Here is a 12,738-nt window from a genome sequence, read left to right as displayed (position 1 = left end):
ACAGGTGCAATAGTCAAAATGTTTCATTTCAATATTTTCTCAAAAAGAACAATGTGATTTCTTCCATTTGTTGCAACACTTCATTTCAAAATTTTTTTTCAATTTTAAGAAGAAATTTCTCTAAAGTTCAGTGAAATGTAACATGCTGACTAAAGAACAGAAAAAAACTTTCTGTTTAAATCTTTGTAATCAAACATCAATTATTTTAAGTTGGCAAGAAGAATTTTAATTACTTTGGGGGGAGATTAAGCCACCTGACTTACAAAATCTCTTTACACACATATGTTCAGGCCTCATTCAGTGTTCAAAGTGTTAAATAAGGCAATGATATGAGATGAGCAAAACAGAAGGTCACCCATCTAGCTGACCAAGGGAAGCCAGTAGATGTGGGGTTTTTTTTTATTTTAGCAAAGCTTTTGATACTGTCTCTCACAGTATCTTTCTGGACAAAATGTTCAGCACACATCAAGACAAGTCCATAATACGTTGGGTGAACAATTGGCTGATGGGTTGGGTTCAAAGAGTTATAGTAAATGGGGTTATGTCAGGCTGGTGGCCAGTCACCAGTAGGGTTCCACAGGTCTCAAGTTTAGGGCCAGTGCTCTTTAATGACATGGTGGGTTGACCTTGGCTGGACACCAGGTGCCACCAAGCCGCTCTGTCACTCCCCTCCTCAGCAGGACAGGGGGGAAGAAATTAAGATGGAAAAAAACACGTAGGTCAAGATAAAGGCGGTTTAATAAAGAAAAAGCAAAGGCCGAGAGCAGAAGCAGCAAAGGAAAGCAAAAGATTTATTCTCTACTTACCATCAGCAGGTGATGTCCAGCCACTTCCCAGGAAGCAGGGCTTCAGTACATGTAACGGTTGCTCCGGAAGACAAATGTCATAAAAAAGGAATGCACCACTCCTCCTCCTCCTTCCTCTTAGCTTTTATTGCTGAGCTGACGTCATATGGTATGGAATATCCCTTTGGCCAGTTTGGGTCAGCTGTCCTGGCTGTGTCCCCTCCCAAGATCTTGCCCACCCCCAGCCTACTGGTGGTGGAGGAGGGGAACATTGGAGAGATAGCCTTGATGCCAGCAAGTAGCCAAAACACTGGTGTGTTCTCAACACCTTTCTAGCTACCAATACAAAGCACAGCACTATGAGGGCTGCTATGGGGAAAATTAACTCCATCTCATCCAGACCCAATACAAATGTTTTTATAAATGATCTGGACAAAGGAGTCGAATGTACATTAAGTAAGTTTGCCGATGATACTAAACTAGGAGGAGCTGTGGACTCCCTCGAGGGTAGAGAGGCCTTACAGAGAGATCTGGATAGACTAGAGAGCTGGGCAATCACCAACTGTGTGAAATTTAAGAAAAGCAAGTGTTGGATTCTCCACCTGGGATGGGGTAATCCTGAATACACATACAAATTGGGGTACGAGAATCTGGAGAGTAGCCACATGGAAAGAGATCTGGGGTTTGGGTTGATGGCAAGTTGAATGAGTCAACAGCGTGCTCTGGCAGTGAAAAGGGCCAACCGTGTCCTGGGGTGCATCAAGCACTGCATAGGTAGCCGGTCGAGGGAGGTGATTGTCCCACTCTACACTGCACTGGTGCGGCCCCACCTCAAGTACTGTGTGCAGTTTTGGGTGCCTCAATATAAGAAGGACATTAAACTATTAAAGTGTGTCCAGAGGAGGGCGACCAAGATGGCAAAAGGACTCGAGGGCAAGACTTATGAGGAGTGGCTGAGGTCGCTTGGTTCAGCTTTGAGAAGAGAAGGCTGAGGGGTGACCTCATCGCAGTCTACAACTTCCTCAAGGGGGGCAGCAGAGAGGGAGGTACTGATCTCCTCTCTCTGATGACCAGCGATAGGACATGTGGAAATGAAATGAAGCTGCATCAGGGGAAGTTCAGATTGGACATTAGGAAAAGGTTCTTCACTGAGAGGGTGGTCGGTCACTGGAACAGGCTCCCCAGGGGAGTGGTCACTGCACCAAGCCTGTCAGAGTTCAAGGAGTGTTTGGACAACGCTCTTAGTCATATGATTTAGTTTTAGGTAGCCCTATGAGGAGCAGGGAGTTGGACTCGATAATCCTTATGGGTCCCTTCCACCTTGAGACAGTCTATGATTCAATGATTCTATGATTCTATGAATATTCACGTAGTTACTGCCTGATGTGGATGCTTGGCAGTGTAGAATGTAGAGGACACAATTTGAACCATTAAGCCAAAGAAATACAAATTTTTCTGGCATTGATTGACTGTGTCTATGAAACAAGGATCTAAAACAATTATAAGGTTTCAGCATGTGTCACTAATCAACTGTAAGTTTTGCAAATTTCTTAATATATGGAAGGTTATTGATTACATGATTAGTTTGACTTTAGTATAGAATTCTTTAGTCTAATAACTATGTGATTATGTTTAACGGCCTACTCTCATAGTCCTTAGGCTGTATTTCCTCAATGCTAATGTTGTAACTATGTGTAAATGGTTAATCACAAGGAAAGCAGGTCTCATGAAAATTAAAACAAAGAAGAGTTAAGAGCAAGGACTGAGAGATTAAAGAGAACAGAGAAGATATCTTAACCTTGAGCGTAGAGACAGACTGGCAGGAATGCTCTAACAAGGATGATAAGAAGGAACCGCTTGGCTGGACAACAGAAGGGGCAAACATCCAAGGAGAAGAAATTATCCTCAAGAGACCTGTGGCCATAAAAGGGAAAAAGGAGTAGGGGGCTAACTCCCCAAACGACCACCGACGACCACCCGAGACCCCTGCGCATGCGTAGTGTAGTTTTGCAACTCCAGCATTATGTAAATGTAGTAGATTAGATAAGCAAGGAGGCGGTGATTTCTTGGAAAATGTGTGAATATTCATGTCTCTAAGGTATATAAAGGATGAACTTTTGTTTCAGCGCACACATGTTAGGAGGCGATATCCCCCATGCGTCCAGCACTGCAATAAACATACCTGCTTTATAACTCTTTTGAGTTGTGAAGTTTGTTTCCGCACGTCATCTATCTGAGCCATAAATAGAGGAGTTAACATGAAGGAAGGCTACAAAATCCTCATGCATAGTAGGAAGCATCTGGTGCATGTGGATGTCTGTACCTTAATACTTTTTTCCAACTTTGAGTGTAAATATTTTGTACCAAATATTTACAGTTGTGATACTGCAAAAATATTTGCAAAGATCTTAACATGCAGAGTCCAGTAGCATCATGTCATGCCCTGACCAGGGATCATTTCATTGATCATAAACAACTGACTAATATCTACATTTTAGGTGCCTCATGGAGAAATTTTCTTAAATAAATTATCATATTTCCCAGATAGTGAAGAGAGGTAGATGCTTCCTCATGCATGTGATCTCCCTCTGGAAAGCTTTCCAGGCTAAATATGAAACACTGGCACTTTAGAATGACTGCTTCATTAGACCCTTAAAAATCAGGAAGAAGTTAAGTACTTTGAAAGCAGTGAACCATACCTGCAACTTTTGTTTTTATTTTTCTCACAAGGATTGACAAAGCTGACTAATTGTATTAGTCATTTCATGGCCCTACATCGTTTCAGTTTTGACAAAGAACAGAAATTACGAATATAGAAGCAGCATGTGGCAGAACAGGCACATGCTTAGAGCTGCCCTTATCTCTCTCAAAGCAAGGTTATATCTACAGAATGTAGTGTACACAAACCTGAACTCAGTTCAAGGTAGCTACTCTAATGAGTAAACACATTGCAAAACTGCTCAGCTGGGTAAATTCAAAGCTGTGGTTAGTCTAATACTGAGCTCAGCAGTACCACACTTTCTTTAAAGCAAGTGCAGGGATAATTCAGGGATAATAATCTACTGAACAACAGCTACAGTGCTGGCATATCCCCATGCTGTATGTCAGGCTGTGATACTAACATTTCCACACTGCACAAAAGAGAGCTTGACCCATCTTTCAAATTTGGCTTTCTACAGGTATAGTCACCTATGTTTATGCATGTAAGAAGGATTTAAATCTTGCCTTGTTGTACATAAGCAATTGGAAGTGTCACCAAAATCGGGAATAAACCTCGTAACACCAATGTAGTGTTAAAAGGCAGGCATTCTTTATTCATGGCTCCGGGAACATGGGGGATAGCTCCTCCTAAATCGTGTTCGTCAATCAGTTCAAAAATCAAACATTTATAGGCAAGATTAATACATATTCATCAAGTTTGCATACAATGATTGGTTAAATATTCCTCGCCTCCCATGTAAATGACCACGCATGCTCACTATAATTTCGTGAGATTTTACTTCCTTAATCTTTTGAGTCAGAGGGTTTCTTGAGTGGGTGGTCTCTGAGTCGGTGGTCGCGATCTCCCCCTGCCGGAATTACCTTTCCTACAAAGTTCACTTAAGCTTGGCAACACTAAATAGACCTTCACGGGCTATCGGTCCAACATGCAATCATTCACCCCACAGTCCTTTGTTTTAAGACAAGACTATAGAATGAATAATTACCTACCCACCGGACCACCGAACTGACCAAGGTGTTCCTTCTTTCTGACTACTTGTTATTAGAACAAAACATAATACCATGATCACAATGTTACACTTAACTCCTTGATAATTAAACCAAGATGGGAAGGGTCAGGTGAGTCCTCAAGCAGCATTGCTGGTGCATAATGTTCTTAGAGTTACAACTTGCTACAAATTCACAAACCTACTTTCTAACCCTATTTTATTTTAATTCCCTACCACCTTGGTTACATTTCCCCCCTTTGGAAGTTTTGAAATAATTTCTTTTCAATACTTCCATTACAAATTAATTTCCTTATTAACATTCAGTCACTTTATTGTATGATGGTAGGAGCATTATTAGTTAGTCCATTTAAATTTTGGTGTTTTGTAGTCAATGCAAGTGTAATTCTGCGATCAATGGTAGCTCTTTTTGTAAATTCCTTTTTCAAACAATGATAAATGAATAATATTCTCAAAGATATTATTAATAATAATAACACAGTACCAATTAAGGATTTCACCCAAGAACTCAAGTTTCATCCCAATCCACTGAAAATTTTATCAAACCAATTTTCTTGCATGTCTTGTTGCATTTCCTGAGTATCCTTTTCTATTTTTCTCAATAAGTCCAAATCATATTCAACAACCCGGGTAACATTTGGGATATGTATGCAACAATGATCTATCCTATCCCTCAGGTATCCACAAACTCCATGTTCTTTTAGTAAGAGCATATCTAGAGCCATCCTATTTTGTAGGGTCATCTTCAAAGTGGCTTGTAACTGTAAATTTAGTTGTTTAAATCCTTTCCTTGTTATTTTGGCTAATCTTTTCACTTGACCTGTCAACTTATATAACCAATCCCTATTCCTGTAAGTTGCCAAGGGAGTCAATAAGGATTCTAAGGCTCATCCAAGTTTCACTCCTGTCGAGGGTTCATTCCAATCATCATCATCATCAATTTGTGATCTTTTTGTCCATATTAACTTTAAATTTTCAGAATCTCCCCTAAAGGGAGCTTGCTTTCAGATTGGACATAATGTTGGCATTCCTAAAGTAATTTGTTTTACTTTCCCGTCCATCGGTAAATGGGTGGTCCAAGTTCCATCACTCATTGCCCAAACTAAATGTCCTGGGCTCTGAACTGTAGACCTTCTACAACTAAATATTGATCACCTTCTAATTTTATATACACCAGTCAAATTTAAATCGTTCTTGAGTCCTCTGCACCAACACCCATATTTCAATGCAGCTGCTAAGGGAGGAACTTCTTGGACTGCTCTATCAACTGCACTGCAATTACATATCTTTTTACAATTCCACCAGGGTACTATACCCTCCTTTTCCCTGGATGTGGTTCCCCTGTCATTAACTGATGGGAAAACTGTAAAGACTGTTCCGTCCCAGGCAAAACACCATGAAGTATTAGCCATATATTGAAATTGAGATAGAATAGCCATAGACCACACTGAATCCCATGCAACCTCTGCATCTCGCTTAGTCTGATTTTCACAATTATGGACTACATGTCCAGATTCCTCGGGATCATGTACAGGGTGGCCTCTACATATTTCTTTGCATAATTGTTCATCCCTTGTGCTTACTGCGCTCAAATTTGTTGTTAAGATTCCCCACGGAATTGATTCACCTACTGCTCTTGGAATTGGAAGACATGCGGTTATTTGGGTCACATTTTGTAAATTTGCAAATTCTTTTATCAATCCTACCATTAAATTTTCTTCTGGAGTTCTCCTTGGAATGTATATTAGCTGCTCTGCTTCACTCTCCCTTCCAATTGATCTATTATCATCCCAAACAATGCTCCCAACATCATCCGTTTCCAAATCAAAACCCATTTTTCCATATTTTCCAATGATAATTCCTTAAACATGTTTTAAAGTCAACTTTGTAGTCTCTGAATCCCTATTGATGACCTTCCATGATGGGGCTTTCTTCACTCGGGTGTAGTGTATACACGGTTCCACTCCTCCTACCTTGATTGCAGTATAAGTTGTTAACAGTACCTAGAATGGTCCCTTCCACTTTTCCTGCAGTGGTTCAGAGTTCCAAGTTTAAAGATCACCTGGCTGATACTGATGTACAGGCGTATCCAAGGCAAGTGACCTAGTCAGCACAATGTATCTCCGAAGTGCTCCAAGGACTTTTCCTAAAGATATTAGATACACTTTCAAATCAGTTTCCCCAGCTACCTTCATATCCCCTGGGATTAAAGGAGTCTGGTACAGTTTATCATGCAGGACTTCATATGGACTTATACCGTCTCTTGATCTTGGTTGGATCCTGATTCTCAAGAGAGCTAGTGGTAAAGCCTGTGGCCGCTTCAAAGATGTTTCCTGACAAATTTTACTTATTTGTCTTTTCAACATTTGATTCAATCTCTCAATTTTTCCACTCGATTGTGGCCTCCAAGGGGTATATAAGTCCCATTTTATACTCAAAATTTTACTGATCTGTTGAACTACATCTGCCACAAAGTGTGGTCCCCTATCAGAAGACATTCCTATTGGCACTCCAAATCTTGGTATTATTTCCTTCAACAACACTTTAACTACCTCTCTAGCTTTGTTGGTGCGGCAAGGGAAGGCCTCCGGCCATCCAGAAAATGTATCAATTAGTACTAATAAATACCTGTATCCATTCTGACTGGGTAACTCAGAAAAATCAATTTGCAAATAATCTCCTGAAGAATTTCCTTGTTTTATCATTCCTAGAGGTGGCCTCTTTTGGTTCATGGCGTTATTTTTAAGGCAGATTTGACATTTAGCTATTATTGATTTAACTATTCCTGTTATTCCTATACATACTACAGATGTTTTTAAACTTGAAACCATAGCATCTACTCCCCAGTGTGTTTGTTCATGTTTTTCCTTTGTGAGTTCTGTCATAATTTGCAGGATTACTATCACCTGTTTTTTTTGTTTTACTGGTACTAGTGCAAGGATACCTCATTCTGCTGCCTCTTTTGCAGCTTTGTCTGCCAATCGATTACCTATAGTTACAGCCGTCTGACCAAATTGATGAGCTTTACAATGCATTACTGCCACTTCTTTCAGTCTCTGCACATCTTCCAGGAGTTGGAGAATTTCTTCTTTATACTTTATTGATGTTCCTTGGGCTGACAGCAATCCCCTTTCTTGCCAGAGGGCTCCATGAGCATGGATCACACCAAATGCATATTTAGAATCAGTCCAAATATTTACCCTTTTTCCTTCTGCTATTTGTAGAGCCCGCCTCAACACCACCAATTCTGCTTTCTGTGCTGAGGTACTTACAGGTAGTGTCCTTGATTCCAATACCTCAGAGGTGGTGACGACAGCATATCCAGCCATTCGTTTTCCTTCTTGTACAAAACTGCTTCCATCTGTGTATAACTCCAGATCAGGCTTTTCCAGAGGTTCATCTCTCAAGTCTGGTCTGCTGGAATAAACTTGTTCAATAGTTGACAAACAGCCATGTTCTAAATTTTCCTGTTGGATTCTCTGTTGACAAAAATATTGCTGGATTAACAATCAGTGTGGTTTTCAATTCCACATCATCTTGTTCCAATAGGACAACCTGATACTTCAGAATTCTGCTGGGGGATAGCCAGTGACCCCCCTTTTGCTCTAGAACAGTTATTAACATATGCGGTACGTACACCACCATCTTTTGACCCATGGTCACTTTTCGAGCTTCTTGGATCAGCAATACCATTGACGCTACAGCACGTAAACATCCTGGCCATCCTTTACTCACGTTGTCAAGTTGTTTAGAGAAGTACCTCACTGGTCGTCTCCAGGGTCCCAGCCGTTGTGTCAGCACTCCAAGGGCCAGATGTTGCCTTTCATGTGCAAACAACTCAAAAGGTTCGGTCACATCAGGTAATCCCAGAGCAGGTGCCATCATTAATGCCTTTTTCAGTTCTTTGAGTGATTTCTGACATTGAGGTGTCCAAGTCAGATACTGATCCTTGGATTCCTTTAAAGCCTCATACGGTGGCTTTACATACAATCCATAATCCAAAATCCAAAGTCGACACCACCCAATCATTCCCAGAAAAGTTCTCAATGCTTTCGGGCTACTTGGTTCAGGAATTTGACGGATAGCTTCTTTTCTTTCATTTCCCAATTGTCTCTGTCCTTGGGATATTTCAAATCCCAAATAAATCACTGTTTCTTTTCCTATTTGGGCCTTATTTCTGGAGACTCTATATCCTCCTTGGCCTAGGAAATTTAGTAAACTGATAGCAGAACACTTCCCTTTTGGTCCTGTCTCTTCCATATCTCTAATTCCTTGGCCAATTGATTCCCAAATATCGTAGGGCTATTTTTGAATCCTTGTGGAAGTACAGTCCATGTCAATTGGGTCTTTCACCCTGTGGCCGGACTTTCCCACTCAAAAGCAAATGTGTTTTGGCTGCCTATATCTAGAGGTATGCAGAAGAAGGCATCCTTTAAATCTAGTACAGTAAACCATTTATGTTCCTCTTTTAAGGAAGTCAGTAAAATATATGAATTCGCCACTACTGGGTGTATATCTTGGACTATCTGATTTATAGCCCTTAAATCCTGAACCAATTGGTATTCCTTGCCTCCAGATTTCCTTACTGGTAAAATGGGAGTGTTATATTCTGATTCACACTCTACCAATAGTCCATATTCTAAAAATTTTGTAATCAACCCCTCTAATCCTTTTCGAGCCTCCCACTTAATAGGATATTGCTTTTGTCTTACCGGCTCGGCTCCAGGTTTTAAAATCACCTTTACCGGCTCTGCCAATTTAGATCGTCCTGGAATTCCACTCACCCAGACCAAAGGAATAACTGCATTTTCCACTTCTTCTGGAATCTGCTCTTCCCTGTAGGAATCATGTAACCTAAACACTCTTGCCTCTATGGTTTTTGATTCTGGTATTAACAATTTAATCTCTCCGTCTTTTAAAGTTATTTGTGCGTCTAATTTACTCAATAGATCTCGTCCCAACAAAGACGGTGGACATTCAGGCATATACAGAAACTGGTGAGTTACCCATTGTTTTCCCAATTTAAACTTTAATGGCTCTAAAAATGGTCAATTTTCCTTCTGTCCTGTCGAACCAACAACATCTACTGATTTGTGACTAAATTTCCCTTTACATGTATACAATACTGAGTAAGTAGCCCCTGAAACTCTATTTCTTCATTCCCTGGCTTCAATGTAACCAGACGTTCAGATAGGGTTGATTCCCTCAGTCCCCTTCATATTTCTTCTTCCAGAGTCATTAATTTAATTGCCCGGAGAGCCGGATCTAATTCTCCTGCCTTAAGACATTCTCTTTTCCAGTGCCCACGCTTCTTGCAAACAGCACATTGATCTTCTGCTATTCGGGGCTTATTTTCCTTCTCTCTCCGATATTCATTCCTCGTCCTCTCCCTCTGCCTATCCTGTTATTCCCTGCCAAAACTGCTAGTAGCTTTCCATCCCTTCGGGCTTGCCTCACCTCTTTTTCTCTATTGTTATATACAGCCCAAGCAATTTCAAGCATTTTACCTTAGCCACCTTTTCAGGATCCTCCCAATAGGTACCTGCAGTCTCTTTCCATGATCTTAAATCAGTAACTGAAAAAGGAACTTTCACCACCACTGGACCATCATTCCCCACCGCTTCTTGGAGAGGGGCTTGGAGGGAAGTTAGTCTTACTTCCCCCCTCCTTCCCCATGTTCTCCCTGAAATTGGGCTAAATCCCACTGCTTCCCCTTCCTTGGGAGAAGTAGGAGGACTACCATCCTCCAAATTTTGGACCTCTCTTCCCCTTTCCCACCTTCAGTGAGGAGCAACCATTAATTCAATATCTTCCTCCTCAGTTCCATTTTTCCAACAATTTTCTTTAGTATTATAAGTAGAACAACCCCTTTTCGAGTTCTCATCACATTTTCCCTTTTTCACAATCTTTACCATGGGATCATATGGATGTATTCCACACTGTCTCTGCCATTCTGGATGATTTTGTAGTGTAAAGAATAAATCAACATAAGCCATTTCTTCTCATTTACCCTCCTTTTGACAAAACAACATTAATTGCAAAATGGTGTTATATTGCAATGTCCCATTTTCTGGCCATTTCTCCCCACTGTCCAACCTATACATTGGCCACCAATGATTGCAATATACAATTAATTGCTTCCGAGTCAGAGGATCACCTCCCCCAACCTCCTTACCTGGGCCCCTAGCCCAACCTTGCGAGGCTTTCGCCGCGTCTTATAGGCAGGCATTCCTTGTGAGGGTCTCGTACCCTCACCCTTTCCAGAGGTACCTTTCAGCCCTACTCTGCGTAGCTTTCGCCGCGCCTTACGAGCGAGCTAGTGGGACTCGAACCCACGTTACTTCAATCCTTTAAAGAATGCCTTATTACCTTTCCAGGGGACTTGCTCAGAAGTCTTCGGTCCGGGGATCAGAGGTTCTCCCCGAGAATCCCTCGGTGCCGGCTGGAGGTCCCGTGATCCTGCAGATCCGTTGAGATTCACAAGCAGTGTCCCATCTGGGTCGCCAAAACTGTCACCGAAATCGGGAATAAACCTCGTAACACCAATGTAGTGTTAAAAGGCAGGCATTCTTTATTCACGGCGCCAGGAACATGGGGGATAGCTCCTCCTAAATTGTGTTCGTCGATCAGTTCAAAAATCAAACATTTATAGGCAAGATTAATACATATTCATCAAGTTTCCATACAATGATTGGTTAAATATCCCTCGCCTCACATGTAAATGACCACGCATGCTCACTATAATTTCTTGGGATTTTACTTCCTTAATCTTTTGAGTCGGAGGGTTTCTTGAGTGGATGGTCTCTGAGTCGGTGGTCGCGATCTCCCCCTGCCGGAATTACCTTTCCTACAAAGTTCACTTAAGCTTGGCAACACTAAATAGACCTTCACGGGCTGTCGGTCCAATATGCAATCATTCACCCCACAGTCCTTTGTTTTAAGACAAGACTATAGAATGAATAATTACCTACCCACCGGACCGTAGAACTGACCAAGGTGTTCCTTCTTTCTGACTACTTGTTATTAGAACAAAACATAATACCATGATCACAATGTTACACTTAACTCCTTGATAATTAAATCAAGATGGGAAGGGTTAGGTGGGTTCTCGAGCAGCATTGCTGGTGCATAATGTTCTTATAGTTACAACTTGCTACAAATTCACAAACCTATTTTCTAACCCTATTTTATTTTAATTCCCACCACCTTGGTTATAGAAGGAAATTTAATTACTCATTAAAAATGCTGAGTTTCATTTTAACAGCATGTTAGTCTGCCTTATGGATTTGTTTAATGTGTCTCATTCTGGCTGTCACCGAAATCGGGAATAAACCTCTGTCGTGGTTTAGCCCCAGCCGGCAACTAAGCACCACGCAGCCGCTCGCTCACTCTCCCTCCCACAGCGGGACGGGGGAGAGAATTAGGAAAAACCTCGTGGGTTGAGATAAACACGGTTTAATAGGACAGAAAGAAAGAAGGGAACAATAATGATAATACCAACAAAGGAATGTATAAGAACAAGTGATGCCCAATACAGAAATTGCTCACCACCCCGTGATCGACAGCCCGTCCCCGAGCAGCGATTTCCGCCCCCCCGGCCAACTCCAGTTTATGTACTGGGCATGACGTCGTATGGTAGGGAATATCTCTTTGGCCAGTCTGGGTCAGCTGTCCCGGCTGTGTCCCCTCCCAGCTCCCCATGCACCCCCAGCCTGCTCGCTGGCAGGCCAGCACAAGAAGCTGGACTGTCCTTGACGGCTCAGCAACAACCCAAAACATCAGCACATTATCAACAGTTCCTCATCCCAAATCCAAAACACAGTCTCACACTAGCTTCTGTGAGGAAAACCAGCTCTATCCTGGCTGAAACCAGGACAGTATCCACCCCTTATTCCATACCATTTACGTCATGCCCAGGTCCTATACTTTTCAATACATTCCAATTATTCATTATTACTCTTCCTGTCCTTTAATATATACACACAGATATCACTCTCTTAGTCCATGGGCCATCACTTAAAATGTCTATGGAGTTCAGTCAGTCCATGACTCTGGGCTTCATCCATCATAGCAGTCTCTCAGGGCAGGGGAGATGGTATGTGGTGTTGGATTGTCATCTGGCACGGTCCATGTCCATGATCTGCAGGTCGAAGATGTCGATCTCGAGGGATTTGTTGGGCGCAAGCTGCTGAAGCCAGTTCTGGTTTCATCACTGCTGCACGTTG

The sequence above is a fragment of the Phaethon aethereus genome (assembly GCF_964289735.1).
Source record: "Phaethon aethereus genome assembly, chromosome: W".
Classification (NCBI taxonomy): domain Eukaryota; kingdom Metazoa; phylum Chordata; class Aves; order Phaethontiformes; family Phaethontidae; genus Phaethon; species Phaethon aethereus.
The sequence above is the reverse complement of the archived record's forward strand: the minus strand, read 5'-3'. Positions refer to the sequence as shown.